Source organism: Carcharodon carcharias, chromosome 4 (genome assembly GCF_017639515.1).
Source record: "Carcharodon carcharias isolate sCarCar2 chromosome 4, sCarCar2.pri, whole genome shotgun sequence".
NCBI lineage: Eukaryota > Metazoa > Chordata > Chondrichthyes > Lamniformes > Lamnidae > Carcharodon > Carcharodon carcharias.
Window position 1 is genome coordinate 119,800,148 of NC_054470.1, and position 17,102 is coordinate 119,817,249.

General features: G+C 41.7%; 1 protein-coding gene across 2 annotated transcripts in view; it reads right to left on the reverse strand.

The window, feature by feature from the left end:
• LOC121277409 (MOB kinase activator 3B) overlaps positions 1-14,892 on the reverse strand; it is a 134,777-nt gene extending 119,885 nt beyond the window's left edge. Inside the window, exons 1-2 of one of the 2 annotated variants that reach the window (XM_041186839.1) lie at positions 14,744-14,892; positions 8,005-8,145 (exon numbers count right to left, since the gene is read on the reverse strand). The gene's annotated coding sequence lies outside the window, so the exon portion shown is untranslated. The remainder of the gene's footprint in view (positions 1-8,004; positions 8,146-14,743) is intronic. The other variant, XM_041186838.1, reaches the window with a different exon arrangement.
• Positions 14,893-17,102: the final 2,210 nt, after the last annotated feature.

The window sequence follows — 17,102 nt, forward strand, 5'->3', positions numbered from 1 at the left end:
GATCCAAACTACATGTTGCACAAAGAAGTTTTTCCTCATGTCGCCTCTGGTTCTTTTGTTAATCACCTAGGGTTCTCAATTTTTTGTCAATGGGAACAATTCCTCCCCATTTACGCTTTTCAGGTCCCTCATGATTTTGAACACACCTAACAAATCTCCTCTCAACCTTGTCTTCTCCAGGGAGAACAGCCCCAGCTTTGCATACCTATTCACATAAATGAAGTCTCTCGTCCTTGGAACCATTCATGTAAATCATTCCTAGACCCTTTCTGAAACTTTCACATCCTTCCTGCTGAGGCTGAACTAATGTTTTGTGCATAACTTGCTTGCTTTTGTACTCTGTGCCTCTATTTATAAAGCCCAGGATTCAGTATAATTCATTAACTGCTTTCTCAACCTGCCCTGTCACCTTCAATGATTTACGCATATATACACCCAGGTCCCTCTGCTCCTGCATTTCCTTTAGAATTGTACCCTTTATTTTATGCCACCTCTCCTTGTTCTTCTGACCAAATCTATCTCTTCACACTACTCTACATTAAATTTAATCTGCCACATGTTTGCCCATTCCACCAGCCTGTCTATATCCTCTTGAAGTCTATCACAATCCTGCTCACAGTTCACAATATTTCCAAATTTTGCATCATCTTCAAATTTGGAAATTGTGCCCTGTAAACCCAGGCCTAGGTTATAAATATAAATCAAGAAAAGCAGTGGCCCCTCTATATACCATCCCCCAGCCAGAAGTAAGTAAAGTTTTCTGTAATTCATGTCTTTAATAGGCCTTGAATTAAATAATTAAATTGTTAGATAATGAAATTCTAGCTATGCAAAAGACTAATGATTCAAAATACAACATGGCTTGAAATAAAATGCCTACTGATACTAATATTTTTCACTTAAAAAGCATAGTTTTACTGACGTTTGGGGACTCAAATGATTAATACATTGGAAAACAATGTAATTGTAGATTTAGAAATGATATGGCCAACAGATTTTGTTAGAGCCCCTGCACCTCAGAATCTAGCACTACAGCACTGCCAAACACCACCCCTATACACCGGCACAAGCACCGCTATTCCAGCCCTCATGGAGGGAAGTATTTTTGTTTTTCTTATGGCCAGTGGGGCATGTTAGAGAGTTTAGGCTTTCAGTGTGGAGGTGGGGGAAATAGGGCTGAGATCCCCGAGATGCTTCTGGCTAAGAGGTTGGATGAGACACAACTTGTTGCTCAACAGGTGGAGAGGGGGAAAAATTTGCAGTTTTTGGAGCAACGGTGGGTTTCAGGTCTCTGGGGTATGGCTGCTTTGAGTTCTGATTTCTGCTTGGTGGTGGCAGTACCTTAATTCAAGCTCAGTAGCTGGGGGAGGGGCTTAGGTTGGTGGAGGGTAGTTGGATAGCTGTGGATTCACTGCTTGTTTAGTTGGAGAAGTGTTTCTGCCCTTGCTTCTGCTCAGTAAGTGGAAGTTGATGGCCATACTTCAATCAGAGAGGGAGATAAAGGGGAATGTATAGATGTGGTGTACTTGGATTTCCAAAAGGCATTTTATAAGGTGCCACTTCAAAGGTTACTACACAAGACAAGAGCCATGATGTAGGGGCACATGGTGTAGGGGGGAACATGTTAGCATGGATAAAGCATTGGTTAGCTAACAGGAAACAGAGAGTAGGGATGAATGGATCTTTTTCGGGTTGTCAAGCTGGAACCAGTGGAGTGCCACAAGAATCAGCACTGGGGTCTCAACTATTTACAATTTATATCAATGACTTGGTTGAAAGGACCAAATGTATGGTAGCTAAATTTGCTGATGACACCAAGATAAGTAGGAAAGTAAGCTGTCAAGAGGAGGTAGAGAGTCTGCAAAGGGAAATAGACAGGTTAGGTATTGGGCAAAATCTTGGCGGATGGAGTATAATGTGGGAAAATATGAACTTGTCCACTTTGGCAGGAAGAATAGAAAAACAGCATCTTATTTAAATAGAGAGAGACTTCAGAACTTGGTGGCACAGAGGGATCTGGGTGTCCTGGTACATGAATCACAAACAGCTAGTATGAAGGTATAGCAAGTGATTAGAAAGGCAAATGGAATGTTAGCATTTATTGCAAGGGATATAAAAGTAGGGATGTTTTGCTGCAGCTGTACAGGGCCTTGGTGAGACCATATCTGGAGCACTGTGTGCGATCTTGATCTCCTTATTTGAAAAAAAAACATAAAACTGTGTTAGAAGCAGTTCAGAGGAGGCTCACCCAACTTGTTCCTGGAATGAAAGGCTTATAATATAAGGAAAGGTTGAACAGGTTAGGCGAAGAATGAGAGGTGATCTTATTGAAACATGTAAAATCCTGAGGGGTCTTAATAGGGTGGATACAGGGAGGATGTTTCCTCTTACGGACATGCGAATTAGGAGCAGGAGTAGGCCACTCAGCCCCTTGAGCCTGCTCCACCATTCAATAAGATCATCGCTGATCTGATTTTAACCTTAACTCCACATTCTGGCTTACCCCCGGTAACCGTTCACTCCATGGTTTATCAAGAATCTATCTACTGCTGCCTAATAAATATTCAAAGGCTCAGTTTCCAGCACCTTTCCATGACCTTCAGATCTTCCCCCTCTTGTGGAGGAGACTAGAACTAGGGGACACAGTTTAAGAATAAGGGGTCTCCCTTTTAAGATGAAGATGAGGAGAATTTTTTTCTCTCAGAGGGTCGGTAGGCTGTGGAATTCTCTTCCCCAGAGAGCAGTGGAGGCTGGATCATTGAATTTCAAGGCTGAATTAGACAGATTTTTGGTAGACAAGAAAGTCAGGAGTCATGGGTATAGACAGGAAAATGGAGTTGAGGTCACATCAATCATCCATGATTTATTGAACAGCGAAGCAGGCTAGAAGGGCTGAATGGCCTACTCCTGCTCCTAGCCCTATATTCCTATGATTTCAGAATGGAGGAGAATTGGCAGTCGATTTCTGTTGCCTGATTTCTGGTCAATGTTGTTTTGCAGGGGAAAATTGAGCCCTGTGTTTTTCTCAACGGGCCTGGGATAAATGATGCTCAATGAGGGCATGATCTGTGCTCAGTGTGTGGAGGGTTAATAAATATCAAACAATTTGCACCCTTCTACTCTATCGGTGACAAGAGATACCAAAACCTCTGCCTCTCTGGAATAGGAGGGTCGTTTGATGCTTTATTAATACCAATAATTCTGCACAAAGCATTACAAAATGGGATGTCATGCTACCAATTGCCACTCTGCCATTAGGGAAAGATGTCCCCATGTAAATAAAATCACTGTCGCACTTAAGTACTAACATTTTTAATTGGAACATATATTCCTGCTGCCTTCTCATTTACCGTTATGTTTCTGGGCTTTAAAAGTCAGTCAATCTGAGTTCATCTATTAACATTTAATCATTAAAATCACTGTGGGTTCACAGTACAAGTCCATTGTTGGTACAAAATTATTTTGGGTTTGTACCAACTCTGAAATAATCATGTAAATCTGGAGCCAGGGCCTGATGGACTCCAATCGAGATTTCCTGGAGCAGACGCCACATGGAGTGTAAAAAGCTAATGTGGTTTCAAACTTGGTTTGCAAAGTGCGTAGCAGTCTATTAAACTCAAGCACTTTCTAACTGCGCCTCACCTCAATTTTGTGTTCAACAAGCCAAGATTCTCCAATGCCTATTTTCCAAAAACACTGATGTGTTTAAATGGTTTAAAGAGAGCTCTTTCCATCTGTATCTAAGCAAGCACATTGCACACTCTGGACAAGGATACTACTTAGAGCTGGATAATGTAAATGTGGTTCTGCCTGGCTGGAAGCTGAACTGCAGTCTAGTGTAAATGCACACTTAAAGTTCTTCTGCCTTAAAGGTACGAAAGCAAAATATCGCAGATGCTAAAAATCTTAAATAGAAACAGAAAATGCTGGAAATACTCCGCAGGCCAGGCAGCATCTGTGGAGACAGAAACGGAGTTAACGGCCGGGATTTTCCACCAGGGTCAATGGACATTTGGCTGCCTCTCCGGGTTTTCTGACCCGCCCACAATGGGTCCCACCTTGGGCGGGGCTGGAAAATCCCAGCCAGTGCAGGGCCAAAGAGACATGTAAAGAAATAAAAGATGTGCCATTAGGAGGTGTGAACGACAAAATGATGACCAGCTGCCCATCCAAAAACAGAAACAAGAGAAAGACAAGATCAAAACCAAAACCTGCAAAGAAAAAGGAAACAAAATGGGGGTAGAGATTATGTCTGAAATAGTTGATATGAGTTTTGTTAATCATTAAAATACTACCAAGAGGTGGTCAAGTAGTTTTTCGGCATCATGAAAGGCTTTCGGAGTAATCTCCCACAGATACTATCTTACTTTTTAAACAGTTTTTTTTCAGTTTTTCACTGCGTCTGGTTCTCACTGTGTTTCACACATGCAGAAACATTCTGAGCTGGTGAAATACATTGTGAGACAATAATACTAGATAGAATTTTTTTTAAAAACTGATAGCTTTTGCAGGGTCTGCAGCAGTTCAAGAAGACAGCTCACCACAAATTTCTCAAGGGCAATTAAGGATGGGCAATAAATGCTGGTCTAGCCAGCGACACCCACATCCTGAAAATGAATAAAAACTAGAACACACACAAGCAGGTCAGTAAAGGTGTATGCTGTTTATTTCATCCTAGGTCAATCTTAATTTCAATTTAAACTACATTTGCTCAGCATATGTGTAAAGTGAGCAAAGAAATTACTCATAACCTTGGGCATCAGTCATTACATGGTAATATCTAGGAGAATGATGACAGGAACATACAAAGTATATAAATAGAATTCCAAAGTGTTACAACCCTTTGGGTGAAGAAAATTCTCCTCATCTTAGTCCTTAAATGGTCAGCTGCTTAATCCAAAATTTTGGTCCCTTGTTCTTGACTCCCCGGCCTGGGGAATCATCCTCCTAGCACCTACTTTTGTCAGGCCCCTTAAGAATCTGACATATTTCAATGAGATCACCTCGCATTCTTCTTATTCCCGTGAATATAGGCCTATCCACTCAAACTCTCTCATAGGACAATCCCGTCATCCCAAGAATCAATCCAGTGATCCTTCATTGCACTTCCCCTATGGCCAGTTTATATTTCCTTAGGTAAAGAGACCAAAACTGTGCACAATACTCCAAGTGTGGTCTCATCAATGCCCTGTATAACTGCAGTAAGATTTCTTTACTTATACCCCAATCCTTTCCAAAAAAGCAAGCATGCAATTAGGAAGGCAAATTGTTCTCTGTACTTGCATGTTAACTTACTGTGATTCATGCACAAAGAAACTCAGGTCCCATTTATCCAACATTTCTCAGTCTCTCACCATTGAAAAAATTTTGCAATTTTTATTATTCCTACCTAACTTAACACTTTCCCACATTATACTCCATTTGCCATGTTTTTGCCCATGTTATATTCTGTCTGCCATGTCATTGCCCACTCACTTAATATGTCTATATTCTTTTGCAGCCACTTTGCATCCTCTTTACTGTCTACTCTCCCAACCAACTTTGTATCATCAGCAAACGTGGTTACATTACAGATATAAAAACAAAAAACTGCGGATGCTGGAAATCCAAAACAAAAACAGAATTACCTGGAAAAACTCAGCAGGTCTGGCAGCATTGGCGGAGAAGAAAAGAGTTGACGTTTCGAGTCCTCATGACCCTTCCACAGTTCTCTACCACAAAATCTGCCATCAGCTAATGGCACAAACGAGAGTATAAAGCTATGCATGGCACCTTACATCACCAAGTGGTGGCTTTTCCACTGGGTCATGTTAATTACCTTTATTTTAAAAAGTCAACTCTAAGAGAATTAAGGTAACTTTAATGTTGATAGGGTGCACAATAAAAAAACCCCACATATCAGCCTGACTCAATTGTTCACATTCTTACCTTTCAATCAAAAAATTATGGTCCTGGCCCTGCTCCAAGAATTTAGCACATAATCCAGTCATTGCAATGCACCGCTAAGAGTGAATGGTACCATTGCTTCAATGGGATGTTAAATCAAGGATCTGAACATGGGGATGGAACATGTCCTATGGCATTATTTGAAGAACAGAAGGGAGTTCTACAGTGTTGCTCCTTCAACCACTACAACTAAAACAAATTAATTGCTTTTCCAACTCAATTGCTATTGTAGGAACCCTGTGGTCCATAAATTAACTGTGACAATTGCTCCGATAATAGTGACTGCACTTTAAAAAGTCATTCATTCAATGCGGTGCACTTCAGAAGGTGCTATATAAATGCAAGTTCTTTTCTTGCACATTTCTAACTTTGGCATAAACGTTTTCACTGCCTTTTGGGTTATTTCACAGAATCACAGAATCTTAACAGCACAGGAGGCCATTCAGCCCATCGTGTCTGCACCGGCTTCCAAATGAGCATTATAACCTAGCACCATTGCCTTGCTTTTTCCCCATACCCCTCCACAAAGTATGTTTCAAGAAACCAGTACTTGTGCAGAATAAAATTGCTCAGAATTTGACACTGGGCTGAATCTCAGAGAAAAATCAGAGAATAGCTGGTGTGGATAGTACAAAAATTATGAACAACACAACACCTTAAACAAAAACCTTAAACAAAACAGTTTGGAAACTGATTACAAACTTCTTGTGCAATCCCAAAAATACCCTGATGGTTCAACTTGCAATATTTGTGTATTTTTTAAACATTCTTTCATGGGAAGTGGGAATCGCTGGCTAGACCAGCATTTATTGCCCATCCCTAGTTGCCCTTGAGAAGGTGGTGGTGAGCTGCCTTCTTGAACCACTGCAGTCCATGTGGTGTAGGTACACCCACAGTGCTGTTAGGGCAGGAGTTCCAGGATTTTGACCCAATGACAGTGAAGGAACGGCCGATATATTTCCAAGTCAGGATGGTGAGGAACTTCCAGGTGGTGGTGTTCCCATGTGTCTGCTGCCCTTGTCCTTCTAGGTGACAGCGGTCACAGGCTTGGAAGGTGCTGTCTAAGGAGGCTCAGTGCGACCAGGAAAACCTCATGCTCAATCTGAATACTAGCAAGGCTCTCTCTCCTGATTGCTATCTAGTGACCCCAGCTGTAGGCTAAATCAAGTGCCCCACATCCAGTGAGAGAGCTGGGCTTGGTTGTGATGCCTCCAGTGACGGAATAGCCGGTGACTATCTAGTGTGGTACATGTCAACATGTAAAATGAGAGCAAGCAACTGTACAACCATAAGACTAGGCAATGTCTTTATGAGGAGAGTGTGAGGTGGGACATTGGGTCAGACGCCGCGAACAAACTCGTTCATTCAGTGACACGAAGCAGCAGATTAGATTAATTTTCCTGCAGATAATCCTAAACGGGGTGGGGGTGGGGGTCGGAATCTAACAACCTCTAAAATTTTCCAGGTTGGCAGTTATATCCATAGCAGCATCCTGCCGTCAGACAGGCCAACTTTACAAAGCGACAGTCACTTCAGCCAGCAACCTGCCAGTATGTTTGATGAAGGATTATCTGTCCAGCAACTGCCTCACCCTCTCAGAGCCCACAAACTCGCTGATTCACTCTGCCTGGCTCAATCCCTCCAGCCCAACGATATTTGCTGAAATGAATCGTATCAAACTAAATTTTGATCTAAATATGTGTGAAAATGCTGCTATTTCACGAAAGCCAAAAGTAAAACAATGTTAAATGCAGCCAGCGTGTCTTAACCAGGCTGTTGTTTGAGTCTGTTGAATCGAATGGGCTATCAGTCTGCTGGGCTGTTCATTCTGTACCAGCATTGCTGCTGTTCGAAGGCAAACACGGCATCAGCGGTGCAGAGATACAACAGGAGAGAGGTGCTTCTTACATGTGGATTACAACAGGAACCAAAACTTCCTGCTTTTGGGAGAACTGGTTACAGTGGTTTAGAATTCCGCAGTTATTCCAGACAGATTATTGCAAATAATAGCAGCCACGGCCGAATTATTTCAGATAATAAACAATTACTGGTTCTTACCTACTCCTGGGTGAAAGTGACCGGGACTAGTAAATCACAACGATAAGGGAGCGACAATTCTTTTGATTCTGCAAAACAAAAACTCTCTTCTCCAATCGCGAAGCTTCCTGCTGCTCCCGGGAGTTAGGGCTGGGTTGATGCCTTAACAAAGTCTAAAGTTAACGGTTATGGGAAACAGACAGTAATGCATTTCAGGAGACGGGCGCGGTTTCCAAAGGCTGGGGACTGACTGCCTGCATGTGGCTGCCCTGCACTCTCAGACACAATGAACAACAAGAAGCGCCCGCAATATTCAACAGCGGCATTTTAGTACATGTGCCACTGTAAAAGGGACCGCCAATCAGTGTGGAGCAGCTCCGCCTCTCACTCAGAATGCTAGCTGGCTTGTGATACATTTATTTGCCCCGGTGGCGAGTTAGTTACGGGCTTCTTAATGTGTTGTCATAAGAAATCAAATCAGGCTGTTGTCACAGGGATTGAGGTGTGGGATTTGGGGGAGGTGAATTCAGACTAGCTTTCACTGAAGGCAGCCTGGAGTTCAAACTTGACAAAGCAGTTGACAGCAGCCTGCCTGTCCTGGAGATGTCTGCAAAATATGAGGGCTTTTGATATTGGCTGGTGAAATTGTAACTCAAGGCCATGAGTTAAAGATCATCAGCAAAAGAGTCAAGTGGGAGGCGATGAGAATTTTTTTTATGCAAAAGGTCCTAAGGTCATGAAAAGCCTGTTCAGAATCTCGAATCTCGAACAGTAAGTAGAGTAATATTTGAAAAGTAATTTAAAGAGGGGGTATGGGAAGGAACGGGGGAATGGGACTAAATGTCCTTTCAGAAGACAGGAACCATAGGCCAAAGGGCCTCGTTTGACGTTGCAAAATGGGTCATGTTAGGCAGGAGAGCAGTGCCAGGAGTTGTCACTTGCTGTGCTTTAGGTTATGAATAACACTGATCGCTGACTGAACATTCTAACCCTGCTCCCAATCTTCTCCATTATGAGAAATGAATTAATTAGGGTCCTGTCCCAACTGCCTCCTATAGGGCAAAGGGGAAATTACACTAGCAGATCCTGGAGTGCCCACAAACACCCAAAAGCCACATCACAGAAACATATAATTTAAGAATTAAAAATAGCATCATTGCTGCGTTGAATTTATTTGAAGCTGGAAAACACTTAACTCTAGTCAGGCCCTATATAATTTTGAGGGTGCTTCTCCTTGTGAGGAAATGCATTGTCAGAAATCAGCAGCTTCTGGAATTAAAAGTTGTGGCTTTTTGCAGCTAGGGTTACGAGGTCATTGTAAACATATCAGTCTGTTGGCAAAATCAGTTCTATGACAAAGAAAAATATCCAACAACAGCTCGATGTAGGCAATCATTTTAAAAGTATAAAATCTGTACACAAATAGAAAACAGAACAAGTGAAGCAATTGCCTTCCAATTCTGTATTTATTTTTGGTGAAGTTCTATCGGCAGAGTAATCAGTTCCCACAGGCATCAAGTATTATTCCTCTGTCTGTGGAAACTAACATCGTAAATTAACTAGAGAGCTCAGTTTGGAGATGGGAAACCCTTGCAACTCATCACTATGGCCATAGGTTTGCGGGCTTTTTGTAAAAGACGTACAGAATTGTAGTTGCCGCCAAAAATCTTTAACATAATCCAGCATTCTCACACAATAAAATGGAATTCAGTTTGTACAAATACATAAATTAGAAGCAGGAGTAGGCCACTCGGCCCCTCGAGCCTGCTCCGCCATTCAATAAGATCTGCCTTAAAAATATTCAAAGACATTGCTTCTGCCGCCTTTCCAGGAAGAGAGTTCCAAAGACTCATGACCTTCTGAGAGAAAATAATTCTTCTCATCTCTGTCTTATATGGGCAACCACTTATTTTTAAACAGTGACCCCTAGTTCTTGATTCTCCCACAAGATGAAACACCTTTTCCACATCCACCCTGTCAAGAGCCCTCAGGATCGTATATGTTTCAATCAAGTTGCCTCTTACTTTTCTAAACTCCAGCAGATACAAGCCTAGCCTGTCCAACCTTTCCTCATAAAAGAAACCACCCATTCCAGGTATTAGTCTAGTAAACCTTCTCTGAAATGCTTCCACTGCCTTTACATCCTTCCTTAAATAAGGAGACCAACACTGTACATAGTGCTCCAAATGTGGTCTCACCAATGCCCTGTATAACTGAAGCATAACCTTCCACTGTTGTATTCAATTCCCCTCACATTCTATTAGCTTTCCTAATTAATTGCTGTACCTGCATACTAACCTTTTGTGATTCATGCGCTGGGACACCCAGTGCTATCTGCATCTCAGAGTTCTACACCATGAGCTTTTAATTTCCGGAATAACCTTGGATGTGGCACCTTATCAAATGCCTTCAGGAAATCTAAATACAGTACATCCACTGGTTCCCCTTTATCCACAACACATGTTACTTCTTCAAAGAACTCCAATAAATTGGTTAAACATGATTTCCCTTTTACAAAACCATGCTGACTCTGCATGCTTGCCTTGAATTTTTCTAAGTGCCCTACTATAACATTTTTAATAATAGCTGCTAACATTTTCCTGATGATTGATGTTAAGCTAACTGGCCTGTAGTTTCCTGCTTTTTATCCCCCTCCCTTTTTGAATAAAGGAGTTATACTCACTATTTCCCAATCTACTGGAACCTTCCCTAAATCCAGGGAATTTTGAAAAATTATAAACAATGCATCAATTATCTCACTAGCAACTTCTTTTAAGACCCTAGGATGAAGTCCATCAGGACCTGGGGACTTGTCAGAATGCAGCTCCAACAATTTGTTCAGTATCACTTCCCTGACGATTGTAATTTTCCTGAGTTCCTCCCACTCTCCCACTTCCTGATTTACAGCTATTTCTGGGACGTTATTCAGTTAATGTCTACCAATGACTCTGTTTATCATATTTCTTAAATACTCTGTGCTTTGAATGAAAAACATCCCCTTGGTGCAAAATTATTTTCATTTGAATAGAATATGGTAACATGCCACAATGCTTCACATACAGTCATTTTGAGTTGCAGTAACTGCTGTTAGGAAGCCAGGCATGGCAGCCATTCTACATTGGCAACATGCAACCAACAGCAATAAAACAAACACCTAACTTTACTGATGAAATTGATCAAAAAGGAATGTTGAACTCCGCTGGGGAAAATAGAGGTGGCAGAACTAAACTAAATAGTAGGGGGAGGGAGCATGTGAGGAGAGATGTGGTAGATCAAATCAATGAAGTGATAGGGCAGGATAGCAACTTGGGTAATGATAACCAGCATGTTAATGATAACTTAAGAGTGCACCTGCAGACAAAGCCAGAGATTGCAAAAATGGTAAAAAGACAGAGTTAAAGACTCTGCATCTGAATATGCACAGCATACAGAACAAAATGGATGAATTGTTAGCACAGATAGAAATAAATATGTATGACCTGAAACATAATTGCAAAGTGACCAAGGCTGTGACCTGAATGAATATTGAAGGATATTTAACATTTCAAAAAGACATGAAGCTAGGAAAAGCTGGTGGAATAGTTTTGTTAATTAATGATGACATTAGTACAGTCGTGAGATATGACCCTAGCTTGAAAGAGCAAGATGTTGAATCAGTTTGGGTAGAGATAAGAAATAGGAAAGGTAAGAGGTCACTTGTGAGAATAGTTTATAGGCTCCCTATCAGTAGTTACACCGTCTTACAGGGTATACAGGAAGAAATAAATGGGGTATGTAAGAAAAGTATCACAGTAATTATTGATGACTTTAATCTACACATAGATTAGACAAATTTTGTGGGCAAAGGCAAACTGGAAAAATGAGTTCAAAGAGTATTTAGGACAATTTTTTAGAGCAGTATGTTCTGGAGCCAACCAGTTAGAGGAGAGGATTGGCTAGGTCTCTATACTGTTTGGGGAATGGGACACTAGCTGGAGAAAAGAAACACAGCACTGTCATTTGATGTGGTTCTGACCTGGCACTTATCTGATCCCCTAGCTTATGTGTTCCCATACCCTGCTACTATTCAGTGCATGGAGACTGCAAGCAGAGATTAAAAATTCCTCCTCTTTACTATCACTAGTTCTGTGGGTACAGTAGATGACCATTTTAAAAGCATATTTTCTGGGTATAAATAGGGAAACATGAAACAACCTCTGGTGCAATTCTAATAGACACTCATATAGGCTGTCATTCTGGATGTTGCCAGGTGATCATTTGTCATTGAGATCAGGTGCCAACTTGATTGTTGGTGCTGGTGATTTTTAATTGAGCAGGAAATATTAAAGGATAGATAAATTCCAGGTTAAACCAATACTTTCCAACATGGCTCTACGATGCAACAGGGGATAGAATTTTTTCTCCATCAGTGAAACTGCAGAAGCACATAAATGGGGTTTCTGCTGATCTTCGACCACAGTTACAACGGCAGATTAGGAGAACTGCCTTGGAGGCTGCACCGACATGCTGTGCAGTGCCAAGGAGCCATGGAAAGCTTTGGCACTCTGACCATATTCCACAGTCTTCCATGGAATAGCTCTGAACATAAGGAAATAAGTAGCGATGCCAGCTCTGGTGATCTTACACATCATGGAGCTGTGCATTGTGGCTTTCTTTAGGTCCATGAGCAGATTCTTCAGGAGGATCTCCAAACTGTTCACCCTTCGCCAAGTGAGCAAAGATAAACTAGGATTAGAGAAAAATCTAACCAATGATTGAAAAGTTATTTCAATCATGAAAAGGGAACTGCAGTCAGGGATGACATGAGGAAGTTTTTTTTTACACAGTGAGCTGTTGTGATCTGGAACAGGTTAGATAAAATAGCTCCACCAAAGGGCCAGACCAGCTTAATGGGCTAAATGGCCTCCTACTGTGCTGTATGTTTCTATGAACCTTGACCACTATAAAAAATGTCAATTTGTCTTGATTACAGAACAACACATAGGTAGGACATTAATGAAGTGGCTGAAATAATTGTTCAAAACTATTCTCAGATCTGAAAGTCTCAGCTTTGGAGATAGTACTGGAGTCTCCAGGTTGGTGGTCAGAGTTATGAGGAACCATTCAAAAACTTAGACCCTTGGGTCTTGAGGAAAGAGGCAAATGAGGGTGGACCTTACAGTTATATAAATGAAATGGAAAGGGATTAGTATTATGTCAAGTTAAACCATGACTACAGAATGAGGAGACATAAGGGCAAAAAGGCAAACTCAGGACTGATGTTAGGAAGCTGCTTGCCTCAAAGACTGATGGATACCTGGAATGGTTTAGACTCAAAAACAAAAATTGCTGGAAAAAGTCAGCAGGTCTGACAGCATCTGTGGAGAGGAAGAGTTAACCTTTCGAGTCCAGATGACTTCTTCAGAACTAAAGAGAAGTAGAAATGTGGTTAAATATATACTGTTTAGGACCCGGTTGGGGGGGGGGGGGGGGTGGTGGTGGTGGTGGTGGTGGTGGGGTGGGGTGGGGGCATGGGGGGTGGGGGGGTGAAGCTGGATAGAAGGCCAGTGATAGATGGAGGCAAGGGAGAGATTGCAAACCACCCTGCTCTCATGCCTTCATGTCTGTCCTTGGCCTGCCGCAATGTTCCAGTGAAGCTCAATGCAAACTGGAGGAACTGCACCTCATCTTCCGACTAGGCACGTTACAGCTTTCCGGACTTAACAGTGAGTTCAACAATTTCAGATCATGAACTCTCTCCTCCATCCTCACCCCTTTTTGGTCCCCTTTTTCAAATATTTATTTTTAACTTTATATACATATACATTTTTTCCTCACCTATTTCTATTATTATTTTAAAAATTTATTTCCATTCATTGTTTTATCCCCACCTTCTAACCTACTTTGATCTTTGCTCCCACACCGTCCCCTCCCCCCACCCCACCCCCACTAGGACCATCTGTCACTTGCTCATCCTGCTTTCTACTCTTAATGTCACAATCAGCACCTCCTATCGCCAGTATCACCACCATCAACACCCCTTTGACCTTTTGTTTATGACATCTTTTGCAATCTCTCCTTTGCCTCCACCTGTCGCTGGCCTTCTATCCAGCTTCACCTGTCCCACCCCCCTTATACAGCATATATTTCACCACATTTCTACTTCTCTTTAGTTCTGAAGAAGTGTCATCTGGACTCAAAACGTTAACTTTTTCTCTCCACAGATGCTGTCAGGCCTGCTGAGTTTTTCCAGCAATTTTTGTTTTTGTTTCAGATTTCCAGCATTGCAGTGTTTTACTTTTATCTTATGGTTTAGGCTCATTTTGGGAGATAACCTTTCTGGAATGATTCAAGATGCTGAGGGAGGAGGCGTGGGGAGGGGGAAGTGTGGGTTTCTGGAGAGCGGTGGACTACACATGTCAAATAGCTTCCCTCATCAATACTTACCAATGTGAAGGCAGGCGATGCAGTGACCCTACCATCATTATGCACGGTTGTCCCGATGACAGGAGAGCATTCCATGTCTACATATACAAATACCCTGCCCACTCGGCATACAATCAATCCTTAGGCACAAGACACGTCTCAGGTGCTGTATATACCTTGCCATCGCTTGACTGGGATCCTGTGCTGTTGCTGCGGGATTTCCTGACCCTTGGCTCCCTTCATGGAATGACTCACTCACCGGAATGCAGAGGAGGAGAATCGTGACCCAGCTCGACGATACGATATAACGCGATTTAGTTAGCATTTTCATCATGTGATATGGTCTAACACTTACCATCACCCGGGAAGATCGAATTCCTCGCTGCAAACTCTCCCCCTCATTTACAGACACGGAGACATCTAATACAGGCAGACACAGGTTTAAACACCTCTCGCCAAGCAATGGCCTTGTGAACTGACTGCGCTCCGGGAAACTGAACTGAAACTGAGGGCTAGAGTAACGTGAGCAGCTGAACTCCACAACAGACACCTACAGGAAGTGAGTTAGACATCATCGCACTCCATGGGAACACTAAACTGTACCAAAACAAAAATGATAGAAAACATGTGGCAGGCAGAGCACACAAAATAAACAATTCCAGTTTGAGTTGGCTCAGGACCCGAACTGTCACACTCAGATCTCGTCAGAGATTAGTAAACAAGATTGTGGATTGAACTTTAATTCGCTCAAGCAGTCATATAATTTCAGATTTCTATCCGTGCGTATTTGGCTTTCACTTTTTTATCCACCCAAACAAAATTGCCTTAAAATGATGTACTTATGCCTCTTCTTCCCAAATCCAAACTTGCTTTTTTTAAAAAATAAATAGTGCTCCGCAGCACAACAACAAATAAAGAATGCATTTTCATTTACTTAGTGACTGGCACCTCCTCAGGATGCCCCAAAACACTTCACGTGGCTACATCAAGATCGCAATATGAATTCAATAATCAGTGCATGTGCTGGTCATAATTTCTGTTGTCACATCGGTCAGCCCATTGTTACCAATACAGTTAGCCAATGTTTGTTAATTAAACAAGCTATCAGCGGCCCCAGATTTCCCCATTAAAGAATTGTTCCCATTCAAACCTCACTGTACTTATATTACCGTCCTTATGTAGGATAACAGGATTGCAGACACCAGGGAACACCACCATTTGCAAGTTCTCCTCCAGGTCACTCACCATCCTGACTTAGAACTATATCACTGTTCCTTCACTGTCGCTGGGTCAAAATCCTGGAACTCCTTCTCAAACAGCACAGTGGGTGTATCTACACCACATGGGCTGCAGTGGTTCAAAGCAGTGGCTCACCACCATCTTTTTGAAGGCAATTAGGAATAGACAATAGGGCCTAGCCAACAACGTTCACAACCCAAAAGCAAATAAAGAAAGACTTAATTTATTTAAGCAAGTGCAGCTGGTTTACCTTTCTGATTTAAACAGAAGAAATACACTGCACCTATCAAAGTCACCTTGATGTTTGCAGTTTACTAGCATGTTCAAATGGTCCAATCTTTCCCTTCTCTTTGTGTTACTACTCAGGTTGCTATTTAATAAATATTGTTAAATTGAGAGATTGAGTGTTCCAATTATCAGATCCAAACTGTTGGAAAGAGCATGCACTAATATCTGTCAAAATTCTGCCCCTTATATTCTATGGCTGCGGAATGGTAGTAGGTGCAGTACTGTGGAAGACCAGAGAGACTTGCCATCCAGAACATTAAATGCAGCGCTTCAGCTTCAAGTAGATGAGGTTAGAATACTTTGAAATTACTGGCTTCTTTTGCACATTCTCCAGAACTGGTTTTACACCAAATCTAAACTGCTCACTTTTACTCTTTGTATATGATGCCATTTCTATCAATGCTGGATGGGTTTGGGTAGAATTCTTAATAATTGTAATAAAAACAAAAAAACTGCGGATGCTGGAAATCCAAAACAAAAACAGAATTACCTGGAAAAACTCAGAAGGTCTGGCAGCATCGGCAGAGAAGAAAAGAATTGACGTTTCGAGTCCTCATGACCCTTCGACAGAACTGTTCTGTCGAAGGGTCATGAGGACTCGAAACGTCAACTCTTTTCTTCTCCGCCGATGCTGCCAGACCTGCTGAGTTTTTCCAGGTAATTCTGTTTTTGTTCTTAATAATTGTGTTCAATTAAATAATATTTGTAGAAAGTTTGTCTGAAGAGCATCATCACTGTGGTAGTACACAGGTTCATAAAGATTGTTTCCTTCCAATCTTATTTTGCATAAAATACTGGCTTCGGTCAGTTGGTGATATTTTTATCTCTGAATCTGTAATTCTGACCACAAGCTCCAACATAGGTTTTGAAGACTTCAGTGCAGCTCTGAAGGAGTTCTGCGTTGTCAGAACTGCCAGCTTGGATGAGATGTTGAGTTTCTTCCAGGGGACATAAAAGATCCGTGGCCCTGTTCAAAAGATTCCTGGTGTCCAAGACAACATTCTTCTCTCAATCAAAATCACCAAAAGTATTTTAATTGGTCACTCATCTCCTTTGATGTTTGTTAAATTCTACAGTGTGTCAGTCGGCTGCTTTGCTTGCCTGCTGGACAAGAATGACTAGTGTTTAAAAAGTGGATAGGGACATATTTATGATATAATAGACTTGCCACATAAACATGTGTTCTT